At 40.8% G+C, this 17,285-nt stretch overlaps 2 long non-coding RNA genes across 3 annotated transcripts; one reads left to right on the top strand and one right to left on the bottom strand.

The window, feature by feature from the left end:
* Positions 1-2,693: 2,693 nt before the first annotated feature.
* LOC127461609 (uncharacterized) lies at positions 2,694-5,695 on the bottom strand. The gene is made up of 3 exons (XR_007900160.1): positions 5,606-5,695; positions 4,774-4,940; positions 2,694-2,877 (listed from the first exon to the last, which is right to left on the bottom strand). It is a non-coding gene; the product is annotated as an uncharacterized LOC127461609 (long non-coding RNA).
* Positions 5,696-5,722: 27 nt separating this feature from the next.
* Positions 5,723-17,220, top strand: LOC127461603 (uncharacterized). 2 transcript variants are annotated; one of them, XR_007900158.1, is made up of 3 exons: positions 5,723-5,812; positions 16,016-16,102; positions 17,054-17,174. It is a non-coding gene; the product is annotated as an uncharacterized LOC127461603 (long non-coding RNA). The 2 variants fall into 2 exon arrangements; XR_007900159.1 differs by lacking the exon at positions 5,723-5,812 and adding an exon at positions 15,419-15,738 and having other exon boundaries at positions 17,054-17,220.
* Positions 17,221-17,285: the final 65 nt, after the last annotated feature.

Genomic DNA, 17,285 nt, shown 5'->3' on the forward strand with positions numbered 1-17,285 from the left:
CTTCCTCATCTCCTTTGGCACAGTATCACATCTTCTGGAACAGTTTAAGGTTCCTGAACAGCTCTACTTATATCAAGTGTTATTTCTCTTTCTCAGTACATTTTTACAGATAGAGAACTCTTTACCTCGTTAAAATCCCTTGTCTCTTGAAATTCTTAATGAAGAATGTAAACATAATTTTTAGAAATCTGCTACAAAGGTACTAGCAAGCTAAAGGTACTAGCAATCTATACCAAAACTTATTTAATATAGGTTTTATGGCTACAGAAGTGCTGCAGAAAGTGAAAGAAAAATACATTCCTGACTACAACAGAACAGCTACTATTTCCATTACAGTCAACGTTTTTGCAGGCTTTTCTCGTGCACGTGCCCAAGTTAACTTTCTCAGTCTTTCGTGTAGGTATCAACATGAGCTAATCCCCGAGATTCACTGTTGGGGAACATCACAGAGTGTGTGTTGCCGAACCAGACAAGCCAGCCTGACACCAAATCACGTTAACCGTCTGATGATGTTGCACTCTTCAGAGTCTCGCTGAAGTTGCACAACACAAATTTTTAGAGTTTGACTCAACATACTTTCAGTCATCCTTTCATTGAATAAGTATGTGCACATGTTGGTTTTGTAGCTGGTGAGACACTTTTAATAAATATGTGATAGACATTTAATTGCTTCTGCTCTTGAGTGCAGGGAATCTCAGAACATATTTCTAGTTTATGTTCTAGATTGTTGAGTTTTTTCTCTCTTTTTTTTTTTCCACCTTCTGAAGGACTTTTAATGTCACCATAGTCTAATGAGATTTGGAATTACATTATGAGGAAGTTCAAATGTTATTACATCCCACAGAAAGGAAGTTTCTAGTTCTGAGAATCATCTTTATTAGTAGCACAGTTCTTAAGGACAATGTTTTAAAGATGAATTTCCATCAAAGGACTCTCTGTATGTTCCTGTCTTTCTTTGGAAAGATTTCTTCTACCTTCTTAATTATAGTAAGAAATTTGCTTAAGCTGTACTAGAAACCTAAATAACTTCTTAATTTTTAACAGTAATTTATGTGTATAAGCCACTTCTATACAGAAGACATAATGTACTGCCTAGTCTTCTTTCCAAATTAAACTGTTAAAGACTGTCACTCACACAGTTTTTTAAAATACTTTTAATAAGAAGCTCTTCATTAGTTCTTTCAAAACACTGTTCACTAGATATCAGGAAATGTCACTGTGTTACTCACTGGTCATAAGGGGCTGAGAAAGAAAAAGAAAGGCCCCTACATATTTTATTAAAATTTTAAACAAATGGCAAGTTTATTTGTGCCTAAGTGAGAATTCTAGACTTTGATTTTCATAAGTATACTGTCCAGAGGAAAAAGAAAAACACAACACAACCAAACAACAGAGAAGACCCAAACTGAGCTTTGGCATACTATTTGAGGCACTTTATTCCCCCAAAGTCTAAGATTAGGTTATTTTTTATAAGACTTGAAGTAAATATAAGGTATCAAAACTCCAAGCAAGAGATTAGAACAGTGGGTTGTTTCCATGGATGTCTGTATTAGAGTCAGCAAATATGGTAGAACATCTGATGTCAAAAAAGAGGGGGAAAAAAGCCAAATTAACCTCTGACTCATAGTCTTACAAGAGCCTTGCATCAAACTCTATAGTCAAACTGTTTGTTTGACTACCAAAGTGTTTTTTAGTTAATCAGCAGTTATGGGGGAGGAAGTATTAAAATAGTAATCTTATATTTGGGAAATAAATATAATATTATTTTAGACTGAAATAATTTCAAATTGTTTAAATTAATAAATATGCATGCAGAGATCAGAAGATCCTAAGTCTTACCAGGAAAAATAAAAATTTGAAACTTAAACTTTCTTTAGAAAGTTTGTAATGGTTACATCAGTCATGGATGTCCTGTTCTGTGTTTTGAGAAGCTTCAGCACATAACTGAAGCAGAACTGTGGTTTTTTGATAAAAGATTTTTATTATGTTCTTGTAGTACAACTGATAATGCCTATAGTTCATATTGATTTCAGATAAGAATTTGATCAATATGAGACTATGTAGCTAATCCACACTTTAGAGTTTGACTGTTACTCTATTTGCTTCAAATAAAAAAAAGCTGTTCTTGTAAATCTAGTTATTTATTCATTGACCAGTTCCTCAGTTAGTGAGAAACACCACAGCTTAATCCACTTCAGTACAAGTACACTGAATTTTCACATGTCCAAGTTAAAATAGTTAGGGTGTATTTAAGTACCTTTCTTTCCATTTCCCTTGTCTAACTTGATTAATTTCAGTGACCTAGCTCCTCATTTGTTTGGGACCAGTGTGTTCAAATTCAGATGTTAGTAAACTGGTTTGACCCCTGGAGTTTTGACCTCTTCAAGCCAGACTAATGACTTCAGTGTAAGATGTTTTCAGGAAATGCTGCTGGTACTTGAATCTTGGTAGAATTGTATACAGAGGAATAATCTTTTCCACCCTAAGGCCATCAGCTGGTACTTCCACAAGCATTTAATTCAATTATTATTTTAAGGTTACCAGCTCTTTTTGTTCACAAGGGAACACCTCTTGATATCAAAGCCAGCATAGACTGATGATAAAATGTATTTTTATAAAAGAAAATGAGTAAATAGAATGCAAGAAAACATACCTTAACGAGAATTTGAAAAAAATTGTTTTCCTTACCTTATTTACCATTCCATTACCATTCTATTCTCCTTACAAAGATGAGAGAATTGTTAACACTAGATGCAGGACAGGAATTATATTTTAAAATCAAATTACTTCACTTGACTTGACAATCATTCTATATCCTGAAGAAGGCCACTGGAAGGCTTGATGCTCAAACTGTAGTGTTCTCTTATGTTTGAACACCTAAGAAATAAAGGGCTTCTGTGAGTTACAGATTTTACTGTTCTGGCAAAATCATTGGGATAACTTAAATCTAAATATAATATTTCATGGTATATCAACATTTTTCTCTGACTACTGTCCTCTCACATTTATACAAGAAGTATAGGCTAACCAAAACCAAATACAGAGACAATCCATAGTATTAAGTACTGTAAAACTCTAACTAAGCAGCTTGTTACCTGTGTTTATTTAGTTTCCGCAACATCAGTTTGGTCCTAAATTGTAACAAGTAGTCATCATAATTGTTCATTTTTCTTTCTCTTTTTTTCCTTTTGATTATTGAGAGTCCCAGATATTCATGTCTACTGTGTATGACATGCATGTACATACAAAATTATATAATGGAATGAAATAGGCAGTTCTCTGCAATTTAGTTACTCATCTAAAGTATGCAAATTTAAGATAAAATTTTCTTTTATCTTTAACTCATTTTGTCTGAAGAAATGCATTTGAGTAGTAAATGCTTTGTAATAATCCCTTATTGTAAACTTTTCCTCTGAAGAAGGGACCATACTTTTCTGCTTCATCTGATCTGTTTTAGGAAAATAACTTCTTCAGAGGGAAAATATATCTGCTTTACATAGGAAAGAGACAGAGAAGACTATTTTAAGATGACTGGCTCCAGCCCGAATACTCCCTAACAGAATCTAACTGAAGACCAAGAAGTGAAAATGATGTCTTTCTACATGAGTCAGCTATGGGTTTGAAGACCATAGAATCATAGAAGGTCTGTCAGCTATAAGATAGAGGGATGAATAGATGGATAAATATATCTCCCAAGGACCCCAAGGAGCTACAAGAGTGTTTGAAGAAGTCAAATGTGAGCCCAGATCCACTCAGTTAGCTTTTAAGCTTTTTTCTAGTTTAGTGAAACTTTCTTTCCTAATGTTCAGCATGTGATGAACTGATTAAATGAATTTGAACTTAGGCCATATCCTTTAAATCTTTGTATGCCTTTTGATACAAGCCTATTGCTCCTCTTCAGGCAGCCTCCTCCTTGCATACTGACACTGTAGTTATCTAGTTTATATTTTATGTTGATTGCTGAGGAAAGTATTGATTAAAGGTGTCATCATGAGTCAAAAAGACTTTGTTTAGGCTTTAAGATGAATTGGAATTCAATTGTGCATTTCTCTGCTTACTTTTATAAAATGAGAGCATAACAACATAATTTACCTTGGATTTTTTTCCCCTGTAAGAAGCTATGGGATACTAGTAAAGAATATTTATGGCATTCTGAGGTAATTCCCCTGATTATAGCTGGTGAAAATCTATAAAAGAAGGATGATGCAAACTGTCAGAATGAAGCAGTTGGACAGGAGAGATATGACTAGCAGCAATTGTGTTTCAGGTGAAAAAGGGGCAAAATGGAGAAAAAAGGGACACAACATTTTCAGATTTGAAAATTGATATTTGCATAAATTTCATATAAATTTGAACCCATATATGGGAAAAAAAATAATGGGGTGGAAATACAGTGGTTATTCTTCAGCCTAAATATAACTGGGAAGTAATGTTTGTGTGTTATTTATAGCCTTATTGTTTGTTCTTAAGTTACATGAAAGTAAGTTATATTACACTTAAAAAAAAGTAATGAGAATACTGTGTAAACACAAGCTACCAATTTGTGATTATTTGCAGTGAGTTCATAATTTCTGGTAGATCAAGAATTATTTCCTTAAAAAAAAATTGACAATGATACATGACTTTTAGTTACTCTGATTTTTCAGTCTGCTTTTGGACAGAAATTATTTACATATTTACATATTGTTTTTTGGGGTACAAGGTTTGTTGAGTTCTTGTTTTCTTGAGATTGATCCTGAAAGGTGAAATCCCTGATGCCCAGCTATGACTTACCAGAGTGGCAGCACTGTCTTCCAGTGCCCAGCATAATCTGCTGAATTTGCTCTTACTATTGTGTTTCTAGGACTAAAATCCAGTGTGCAGCCAAGTCCTTAAATACTAGGAACTGGACAAAGGGGATGGGAAGCAGGTTTTGATACAATTATGGACTTAAACCTGGCCTGAAAATACAGTATTGATGTAGATTTAAATAAAATGTTAAGTCCTGCATATTGTAAGCTATCAAATGCCATCAAGTCTTTCAGAAACAGAAAAAGAGAAAGCCAATGAGAGGAAAAAAATTTAAAATTTGTTCTGTATGTACAGATAGTGCACAGAGAGACACTGCCTTAGGTAAATCACTACTGGTGCTCTTCCATAAGCAACCCTGCCCACTATCATAGAATAACAAAATGGTTTGTGTTGGAAAGGACCTTAAAGACCACCTCATTCTGCCCCCTCAGCCATGGCCAGGGACACCTTTCACCAGACCAGGTTGCTCAAAGCCCTGCCCAACCTTGTCTTGAACATTTCCAGCCATGAGACATCTACAATTTCCCTCAGCAACCTGTACCAGTGCCTCACCATCCTCACAGTAAAGAATTTATTCCTGCTATCTAATCTAAACCTACCCTTTTCCAGCCTAAATCTATTCCTCCTATCACTACCTGTCCTTGTAAAAAGTCCCTCTCCAGCTTTCTTGAAGGCCCCCTTTAAGTACTTGGATATTATCTTACACAATCCTTGTTTGACTGTAGCTGTAAGGACGCTGCACATCGTGATTGTGATAGTTTTAATCTAGGCCTTCCTTGGTGACCAGTTTGTAACCAAGAAGTGGCCATATTACCCAGTATTCCCTATGGTTTTTACATAGGTCAAGGGTATAAAGAAGGGAGGAGAGGCCTTCACTCTCTTCCCTTCTGGTGGCTCTGAAGGTTCCCTGCTGATGGTTCTGCTGTGTGGGGGAGTGAGGCCCAGTGAGGCCTTGTAGACCTTGGGAGGCGGAGGGTGCCGGCAGTCGGCCAGCGCAACTTCTGCTGTCCCAAGGAGAGTAGTAAGATATTCTTTTGCTAGTTCCTTATTTGGCTAGTTTCCGAGTTTTTAGATTGTGCATAACTGTTTTGTTCTGTCCCCTTTTCTGCTTTTTTTGTCCTTTTTTTCCCCTTCTCCCTTCCTCTCTTTCGCTTTTGGGAGCAGTTTGGGGTCTCTGTGTTCATAAGTACATAGTAACTTAATTGTATATCTGTAATATATATATATATATATATATATATATATTTTATAAATTCTGGTTGGTTTTGGTTTCTCTCAGTTTCTATAATTTCCTTTCCTTTCTTTGCCCAAAGGGGGAGGCAAGGGAAGGGCTTTCGCTGAGCTTTGGAGATTTCACCAGGAAACCAGCTCAAAATTGCTCAGTGATTTTCGGTAAAGTGAGGGCTTGTCATATCTCCCATGCCACAAGACACTGGAAAGGTGGTAGACATGCTTTGCTCAGCGCTGACGTCTCAGAACACATGACCTTGGTCTCTGTCTTCTGAATGAAAGCTGATAACCTCAAGCATGGTTGTGTAGCTGTTCTCAGTCATACCTCCCCTTCCCTTTCTCCAAATGGAAATAACCACGTTGTTTTGCTTTACTTTGGTGTAAAGTTCTACATAGATAAAAGCATATAAGTAGCTTAAACATATCTGTCATTGGCACATGTAACATTTAAGAAGAGCTGTAAAAGATATAAAGGAATTTTTCTTGCTCTGGAAAAGCGACAATTACAGAGGCCAGATATTTTGAAGTCATTACAAAACTTATCTCCGGAAGTGGTTTCTGCCTTTTTACAGAACAGAATTGGCATCTGAAAGACGTGTCCGTGGCACAATAGTCTCTTCAGAGTTACACTAAAATCCCTCTTGTCACCACAATGACAAAACACAATAAAGTAATAATGATACAAACTCAAGAGCATCACAAGCACAGTCATGAAAAGAAATGCTCTGAAATTCTTTTAGTATTTTTCCCCCCTGTGCTGTGGCTTCAGGCCTACAAAGGTTTATGTACATAAAGAGCAAAGCCCAGCGGGAATGCTCATATGCCTCAAGTAAAACATAGGCTAAGTCTTTCTAGGCCTGAGACTGTCAGTTCAGGTTATCTGCACATTAATTTCTCTAAAATACATATAGTGTATATAATATACATATATATATCAATTACTACTTAAAGAAATTATTTGCAAAGTGAATTTTATTTTATATTATAACCACATATTATTCTTGCATTTGGCAAAAGTGTATCAGAGTTCTGGTTCATTGTTTAATTTAAACTAAATTTAGTGGCATTTAGCCCAATGCATCAAAAAAGTGTCAGATGTGAAATTCCTTGTGACAGCTTCAGTATTAGAATTGGACATGTTAAGTCTGCCTCAAAGTCCCTAATGTAAATGTCTGAAATTTAGTACAGTTACTTTCTATACCGAGTATTTAAAAAATTCCCTGGAAGGAAAAGTACAAGGTGACGTGAATGACTGCTTCTGTGTCACCTTTTTTTCATGTGCCTACAGAAACCACTATTTTTCTATGCAATCACATGCAGTAAAGTATGTTGGGTGTTACAGTGAAAGATTATCTGTGTCTACTACTCTCAGAGTTCTGGCTAAATCAAGTGATGTGATCAGAGGTGTATGTGCTTTCCCAGAGGTATGGTCCAAACATATATCAAGATCCTTCAAAATAGTTCAGCAAGTTACTTTGCAAAAACATGTCTCTCACCTGTCGCAATACTTCCTCTAGGAAAACAAGGAATGTCTGAACAGTAATAAGCCAAAGGTTTGGCTCAGGAAAGGAATTTCATTTTATATTCTTCTTCTAATGAAGCTGCTAAAAGCAAAGCCAATAACTCTTCCAGATACTGTGACATACACTCCCTAAGGCCCTGGGTTTGGCTCTCATACTCTTTGACATTGAATATGTCAGCTTTGCCTCAGTAGCTTCCTCCCTCTGCTCCCTTGAGAATCTCAGACATAAACTGGATTCTGGCTTTAAGTTCCTGATAGTAAGGAGAGACAAATACTGGTGTTCCCAGATGCCCTTATCCAGCCCAAATGAGCTTTCCTTCACAGTGAATTGTGCAAGTGCTCAACAGGTAAAATTTCCTCTCCTTTCCTACCTGCTTTGATGAGGACTGAATGAAGTAGTGACATGTCACCAGTGTTTTCAGGGACATCCAATTTAGCAGCCACTGAGATGAGTGAGATCGGCCATACCTCATAATGCCATTGCTAATAGTATCGGAGAGCTGCCATTGCACCTATCGCTGTGGTTTGTGAGGCTATCGCTATAGTCATAGCAGTAAAAACCTTTTTTTTGATAAAAACCTTAGGTTTTGGAAGAGAACAACAAAATGCTGTACTGATGCACATTGACTGGATCTGCACTAGCTATATGTTTCTTTTGAAAGGAGACAAAGATTGCTATTCAGAGCTGTTTCTAATGAAGCAAGAACAGAAGTCTTCTCAGACCTGAGAAAGCTAAAGGGGTGTGAAATTTTGTCATAAGTAGTGGAGCTGAACCCTACAGCAGCACAGAGCTGTGACTGAAGTGAGGTGTCTGTAATTCACATCAAGGATATGAACTCCTTAGATGGATGTAAATTTTCCTAGACAACATTTCAACAGCCACGGACTATTTTGGATTTTCTCTACACACGCCTTAGGTTGTGTTTTTTGGATGAGGAATTCCTGTCTTTCCCATTTCAAATAAATGAAGTTCTACAGCCAGATCCACAAAATTCCCTTAAAAATGTTTGACAAAAAAAATCTCGCTGATGCATTAATCTAATTATTGGTGAAAATTATGAACTCTGATGGAGGAAAAGTGAAACAAAACCATTACACAAATAAAAGCTGAAAGAAATACATGACTGAATCATCAACAACCAGAGATCCTTTTCAGTATCCAGTGAGGGAGACTAAGACTTCAGTATTTTCGGTCTCTCAAATGTCATCAGAGTTCTCAGGAGCCATATGCTGAGTTGGAATGAGCATGTAAAAGTGGCCAAACACCTCTTTTTCAACTCTCTGAAGCTATAGTGTCTAGGTTGCATCACAGATTTATTTATTTCAGAAGAAAAATTAATTTTAAAAGGCCTGAATCTAGATGCATTTGTTACCTACCAGGACAGTTACAACTCTGTATAATGGACAAGATTTCTAAAGCAAGTAGCAGTTTTTATATTCCTATTGTTTGACTGTGCAGCTTGAGAAAATGTAAAGAAGCCTGTTTGCAGAGCAGTTGCTTTCTCAAAAAAAAAAATATGACTCTTTCAAGTAGAAAAAAAAAGTAACAAAAACTGAGGCAAAGTAATATAGGAACAATGGAGTTATAGATTTCCTTCCATGTATGTCATTAATGAGATGGTCTTCTACAGCACTGCTTTCAAACCTGATTTGTATTCTGAAATGCTAAACTCAGAACTAAATGAAATCATTATTAATGTGATCTTCTGTCTATGCCATATATTTTTATTTCAGTGGATTGTTTTCAGAAATGTCAGTCTTCTCTGTTAATATAAATTATCATGCATCAGTAAAAACATGTGATTCAGTATAACTTTGTTTTCCAATTAGAACTGGAAGGCCTGCTTTGAAATCTAGCTGAATTAACTAGTGAACAAATGAACCAGGTAGAGCAGTTGAAGGCTGTGGCATCTCTTTGTTGTATTTCAAAGTCCTGTTTTAAGATTTTGTCTTCTGAAAATAAACAGTCTGTATCTCAGTTTTGAATTTCACTTTCTGTGACATTGTATAAAAGCATCTCACATTCAGCAAGAAAATCAATGCAAAAATATAGTTTAACACCACCAGTTCTTCCCAGCTCTCACATGGAACTAACACATAATACCTACATGTACCTAATACATACACCTAGAGTATCTAATAGTTACATAATATCTATCTATATGTATCTCTATATATTATGATAGGCCATATTTGTATATCCTATAATATATATATATATCTTATAGTATATATATGTATAGATATAAATAATATATATATCTATTGTCTAACATACATAAACTTCTTTGAAGTTTGTGTATATATTGGCTATGATCCTGAAGGGATCTCCTGTAATGAAACTTACAAGTCTGCTACATTTATAGTAATGATTTCATTATAAATTTCATGTAAAGTCTTCAATTTCTGAACTAGTTGGGAGGCTCAGAAAGAGGATATTTGGTGGCCACATACATTTTTGCAGGTGGAAGAGAATAAATTAAGTCTTTAATTCTGTTCTCTAGGAGTTATGTTTTTAAAAGTATGCTTTTCTTATTTATAAGATCAAGTTGTGAGTTAGTAGGAGTGAAAAGTGCCCAAAATTTAGATATGCAAGCAGTGCTGAGTGTTACATATAAAAGAGTGGAAAACATCCAAGGCAGGCAATGTTGAATACTACGTATAAAAGAAATACGTATTTGTACTGGCCAAGCCCCATACGTGGCTGGGGGTGTGGTAAACATTTCTCACTGTCATGGTTTGCCTTCTCTTTTTAGACAAAAGATATGTAGTCTTTGGAAGGCACACTGGGTTGCTGTCATCATTTATCTAGTTAGAAGCTGTTACTTTGTGAAGAAGAAATCCAGAGAATAGAAGAGGTGATGAACATCATTGTAGAAAAGACTTTGTTTCTGAGGATGCACCAAATCTTGAAAGCTGGGTATAACCTGTAAAACACATAGGTGACTGCACGCACATTATCTGAATGTTTCTGATTGGTATATAGTTAGAAAAAATGAGCTGCTTGCACTATTTTTTGTTCCTACTGATGCAACATCTCAGTCTCTAAATTCTCCCAAGCAAACCTGAATGACCTGAAAATGTATTGGTCACACAGACCGAAGACAGAGTCAGAACATGATGTTAGAAAAAAAGGCATTGCAAAATAAATTTAATCTTACAAATTATTGCTCCCCTCACCTTCTAGAGCTGAAATTCCACAAAATAAGAGAGCTTAAACAGAACATGGTGGCATGTTGCTAAGTGCTAGCCATTTCACTGAAAGGCAACCATTTCTGTTAGAGTACGTAAGGTACTGGCATTACAAACTTGTCCTAGGAGAGTGCATTTAAATATCACTGTACAACCATATGCAAGAGCTCTTGTACCACTAGAATGCTATGTAGTATTTATGTTTATGCATCTATATGAGGTGTACAGGGCTGTATTTCACAGAATCACAGAATCAATTAGGTTGGAAAAGACCTCTGAGATCATCGAGTCCAATCTATGATTGGACACCACCACGTCAACTAGACCAGGGTACTGAGTGCAGTGTCCAGTCTTTTCTTTAACACCTCCAGAGACAGTGACTCCACTACCTCCCTTGGCAGCCCATTCCAATATTTAATCACCCTTTCCGTGGAGAAATTCCTCCTAATATTGAACCTAAACCTCCCCTAATGAAGCTTAAGACTATGTTCTCTCATCCAGCCTGAGAGAAGAAACTGTCTCCCACCTGGCTACAACCTCTTTCCAGATAGTTGTAGAGAGTGATAAGGTCCTCCCTGAACCTCTTTTTCCCCAGGCTAAACAACTCCAGCTTGCTCAGCCGACTTCTGCTCCAGGCCCTTAACCAGCTTCATTGCCCTTCTAATAAAATTATTGTCACACAAAAATTTTATGGAAGACAAATTTTGATAGTTGTTCAATAACTTTGCACACCTACAGAAAAAATGTTATGATAAAAATATCTGTGAATGTTAAGATACAACATTCAGAGATCAAAACTTATATTAAATTGTATTAAATCAGAGCTCTACGATGAATGATATTGCAAAAAAATTCTAATGTCTTATTCTTTTTTAATGTCATGTTTTCATTGTTTATTTAATTTATTAAATATTTCATCAGCAATTAAAGATATTTTATGAAAGAAAATATATTCCAAAACAGATTGCAGTCTTGGGTTGTCCTAATATTTTTACATGAATAAACAAAATTTTCCTTACTCTTACTTCTTTCAATGTGTAAAACATTTCTGACATTCTATCACACATGATATTCCATATGAGAATGGGTTGTGTAAAATCCTCCATCTATAGTCCTCACCTTCAAGTGAAGGGAGACCCTTTGCAATTGAGAACTGTCACCTGATAAAAATTTATGATGAATCTTCCTATGCAGGGAAAAATACAACTGCCTTGGTTGATATGAGAGATGCTAGGACTCAGGGATAAGAAATGAAGTTTAAGTAACTCTGTGAATAAAATCTAATTTATGACGTAATTTTTCTCTGTATTGTGCATACTTGACAATGTTATGCATGTTATCAACAGTCAGTCATATATTCTTGGCCATAGCTGGCAGCTGCAAGGTAATAGGCCCTGGTGTCCTGATAGGATGGAGAATTAAATACAGATTTGAATTTACAAAGCATTCTTTTAGTCATGGTGCTGGTGAAATTTAACACAAGGACTGCTTTCACATAGGGTGGATACACCTCAGTTGATTTATCCACAACTTTTGGTTAATACGGAGGTTATTACTGGGTGGGTCCAGAAGACTGCACTTCATCTACCATCAAATTATATGTCAAAGATGGGCCTGTAGAAAATATAATCAGATTTGTTAAATCCCATTTGTTTACAATTTAAAGTAAAATTGTTTTTTACAGGCCAAATAATCCATGAACTCACAGTTCACTGATTTAAATGGTAAAATGAGGAGTTAGTCTTCTGCACCTTGGCTGGAAGCAGTATGAGGAGTGGCTGAGGTCACTTGGTCTGTTCAGCCTGGAGGAGACTGAGGGGAGAACTCATTGCAGTCTACAACTCCCTCATGAGGGAAAGAGGAGGGGCAGACACTGATCTCTTCTCTGTGATGACCAGTGACAGGACTCAAGGGAATGGCCTGAAGTCATATTAGGAGAGGTTTAGGCTGGATATTACAAAAAAGGTTCTTCACCCAGAGGGTGGTCGGGCACTGGCACGGGCTCCCCAGGGAAGTGGTCACAGCACCAAGCCTGACAGAGTTCAAGAAACATTTGGACAATACTCTCAGACACATGGTGTGACTCTTGGGGATCGTCTTGTGGAGGGACAGAGCTGGACTCGGTAATCTGTATGGGTCCCTTCCAACTCACCATATTCTGTGATTCTGTGACCAGGAAAGTGGCTTTGTGTCCCTGTCACAAACTTATATTACAGGTAGACAAAAGAATATTTCACATCAAATGAACATTTCTTCTTTCTCTGTTTTTGTATATGTAACATTGAGATAATACATGCAAATATCTCTGAAGTAATTTCAGGAACAGATATGCAGTATTTTCTTTAGGAAAGGAGTGTTCTATTTTTTTTTGCATTATTGTAAATAATGTATGGGAAACAGGAGCCACTGATCAAAATACCTTTCTGTTGATAACTTGATTTAGTAGATGAGACAAAAAGCTTTTTCCCTTGAAGCTGTTGGCTTAAATGAGTTCAAGGTGAGGGCTAGCTTAGGAAAGGCTCCAAAGAAATGAGCAGTTTCATTTCTTGTAGAACTGCCACACTGTCAAGTTCAATATGTCCCTGGTAGAAACCTTTGTATTCTTGGCAAAATGCTGAAAAATGGCATGAGCTTGATTACACGCTATTCTTTTGCAACTACCACCAACTTTTTGAACTCAAGAAAGAGAACTGCAAATATCTTACCCGTTACTTTAGAAGCTACACTTTCTAAAGTCACTCCATAACTAAGATGCATTTTCCCACATTAATAATTTCAAAATCCATGTTTTCAACCTTGCGACTCACAAAAAAAAGGAAAGATGCTAAAGTAACTACATAACTCCATGAAGGTTGCAGTTTTATTCCATTAAGGACAATATTTAATTAGAAGTAGTGCATGGAACTGTTTTCTAATAAACACCATAAATGTCATATAAGTAGATATTATATTAGAAATAGATATTCTTCTTTGGTTATTTCCCCCTTTCATTCATACTATACTGATTTGTACTGACCATTTTTTTGCTGGCTAGCTATCTAAGAAGAAGAGGGTTTCTGTACATGCGGGATTCATTTCTTGTTCTAAAAAAGGCAAGACTTAATCTCTTTTTTTTTTCTCCTGTGGGTGCATATTGGATTTAAGGGCTTTTCAGTTCCCTTTAATTGTTATGCTCATCTTTCTTGAAAGTAGCAGGCAGAACTGATGATATGCCATCATTCCCTCACCACTGTGCCTTATGTTGTAAGTCATATAAAACAAGGTACAAATCTTTTGGCTCTTCTTTCATTCCTTGTTTATACAACAGAGTCATAATCAATGAGTAGTGTGACCTAAAGAGAAATAATAGCAGCTTCCTAGTGTACCAGACCCATGTCAGATTTAGTGTTGGTATCTTCTGAAGGAATTTCTATGATCCTTTTCACTGTCATGCAGAATAGGTGCTCCCTCATAGCCACAAACTTGTTCCTGCTCTGATTTCTGATAATTTTAATACAACACCCTTTTCAGCTTTCTAATCTCATCTCTCCGTGAAGTCAGGAAAAAGACTGTTAAACATGAGTGTTTCAGGCTTAGTATAAGCTTCTCATTTGAAATAAGGAGCTATAGGTTAGGAATTCCCTGCACACTGCTCAGCTGCAATTTCAGGGCATGATTAATTTCTCGGTGCAAATCATCAGGCAGACACCCTCAGGGGTTCCTTGCTTCTGCTTAAAGCCGAAGATTGAAAGAGAGGACTGCTCATTCACAGTGAATTACATTCACTCCCTGTAATTTTACCGTCTACATACACCCATAAATTTTTCTCTGTATCAAGAGCTACCACTTAAATGTATACGCAGATGTATACTTTCTGATAAGTTCCTTTCAGATTCTGAAGTCTGAGTTTTAGGATCTCTAGGAAATTACCATATGCGATGAGAAATGCAGTTCACAACGGAGAGAAATGCATCAAAATGCAAGGCTTTTTCTCAAAACTTCATTGTCAGAGCTCTGCCTCACCTTCTCTCTCGTTGCCGATAACCTCTCAGCAGCAGCCCCACGAGCTGAGACGCACGAAACAACATTTGCAGGCGGTAATATGTGATGATAACCTTGACTTACATTCATCATCATTACCGCTCCATGTGGCAGGGGCGACCTACATGCCCAGCGCACCCAGGCAGCGAGAGGGGGCGGCCACTCGGTTTCTCAGCCTACTGTCCCTTGGGATTTTCCCGGCCTCCCTGGCCGGGGTGCGGCCGTCCCTCCCTCCTCCCTCCCAGCCCCCCGGCGGCCCCGCGGTCCAGCCCGGCCCGCCTCGCCAAGGGCGCGACGCCCCGCGGCGCCGCCAGGTGGCGCCTCGCGACCACACTTGGAGCGGAGCCGCGGGCGGGGCCGGTGGGGTCGGGGCGGGTCTGGTGCGGGAGCGGGGCCTGGGCCGGGGGAGGGTCTGAAAGCGGGTGCGAATCGGGGAGCAGATCCTGGGCTGCGAGGGATGGGGGAGTGGGTCCGGTCCAGGAGCGGGTCGAGGAGCAGATCCCGGTCCGGAAGTAGGTCAGGGAGCGGGTCCCGGCTCGGGAAGCTGAGACGCCCCGTGGAAGAAATACTTCAATAAAGGGCGAGCCGCCGCCGAGCTCTGGGCGCCGAGGCGCGGGGGTACGGGCGTGGGAATGAGGCTTTTCAGTGTGCGGGGTGGAGCCTTACGGCATGAAGTGCCCCAAACAACGTGTCCCTTTTAGTGATTATTATTAATATTATCAGAATTATTAAAGTCTGTGAATTCCAGATAGTTCCCAGTTAGCGATGCTGCGTGTGGTTCGGTCGCAGCAGCGCTAACGTGTCGGTGGCATGTTGGTACAGGTGCGGCTCAGCACGACGGGTTTAAGTAGACATATGGGAGGAGGGGGACGAGGGGATATGGCTTTTCCCTGCCACTGGTGACACCCTGCGGCAGGGCGCCCCGGAGAGGCTGTCCCAGTGGGAATACCGCACCTCGCCGCGGCTACTCGCGATGTGCTGAGGTGCGGCTCCAGGGAGAGGGGCGTCTGGCCGGGGCAAGGGACGGGCTGCGGGGTAGACGGAGGTGCCGTGGCCACACTCCGCTCCGCTCCCGGCGTCTGAATCCCTGCCGGGTGCGTGTATGTGTGTGTCTGTGTGTGTCTGTATGTGTATGTGTGCGTGAAGAGGGGAGGAGGGAGGAAGTGGGGTGGTGGTGGTAGCGGCTGGCGGGAGGGGGATGATTATTGGCAATGGGCGGGAGAGAAAGAGGCGACTCCTGTTTCCTTTTCTTTCTGCCAGCGCAATCTCGGCTCATTTTCTCTGAGCAATACAAGTTCACGGACGAGCTACCTAGCCAGCCCTCCTCTCCCGTCATGGACCTCCCAGGTAAAAAGGCGGTTCTCCTCCCCGCCGGCTGTTCCTTTTGCAAATTACCATTTTACATGATAGCAAAAATAAGATGCAGCGTTAGGGCAGCGGTAGAGATGCCTCCGGGGAAGTGTAGGGGCGATCTCCCAGGAGCGAGATCGCCGGGTGTTCTGGTGAACGGGAAAAACTGAGATGCAACTTCCGAGGGAGATGCCGGGTGAGGCTTTGACTCCTGCGATAATGTGTGCATGCCGGGGTGGGAGCTGAGGGGTATCGACTGCTTCCTTCCCGAGAGTTTAGGAGCCACCGGGGTCGGCGGCAGCGGTGGCAGCCTGGCCTGGGGGGACAGAAGGTTGGGAAGTACAAATCCACCCGAGCGCAGCTCCCCAGCCGGGCGGGGAGAAGGGCGGCGGCGGCTTCCAGAGCCCGTCCGGGGCAGCGCCGCGGCGGGGGCGGGGGCTTCGAGGCGTCCTGGCCACCCGCGAACTCTAGAGGTAGGGGGGCAACTCCATCGAGGAGCGAGAGGGCGCGTTACCAATAACAAGAATAAAATTTCCTCCCGTAGTGGCTGGGGCGTTAGGAGACGGATGTAAACCCGGCTCGCAGATGTAGTAAAAAGTGGGGCCCCGCGAACTAGCCGGGTTTCGGAGCCCCCGTCAGTTGTGGGGTGCCCCTGTGGGGCGCCTGAGGCGCCTGCAGGGTACTCCACCGCGGGTTTGGGGATGCAATCTGCCGCGCTGCCCCCTCCTCCCGCCTCAGAGTACGGCTGGGGCTGCGGGAACTCCGGCTGCTGGGGGACGGGAGAAAGAGGGGACACCGGGCAGCGAGATGTCTCCCAGACCTGTTGTGCCGGCTGGGGCTCCCGGGGCGGGGAGGGGCAGCCCGCGCTAGCGGGGCACTACCGGGTGGCGCGGTGCTGGCTCCTGCTTGCCCGCTGCGGTGCCTCACCGCCGCCTTTCCCCTTGGCAGGCTGCTGCGCGCCGGCCGCCCTCTGAGAAGACTCCTTCGCCCCGCGCGGAGGAGGAGAAGGGGAGGAAGGCGCGGTCCCAGCCGCCGCTGCCCAGCCGCCGTCCCGCAGAGCGCTGGCCGCGGGGCGCCGCGGCGGCAGCAGGCGCGCAGCCCCCTCCGCCTGCCCGCGCCCGCCCGCCCGCGGCGGCGGCGGCGCGGGGCGCCCGCACGGCGGCGGCGAGCCCGAGCGGCG

Source organism: Manacus candei, unplaced genomic scaffold (assembly GCF_025592945.1).
Source record: "Manacus candei isolate 608988 ecotype Guabito, Panama unplaced genomic scaffold, ASM2559294v1 h1tg000008l, whole genome shotgun sequence".
Lineage (NCBI taxonomy): Eukaryota > Metazoa > Chordata > Aves > Passeriformes > Pipridae > Manacus > Manacus candei.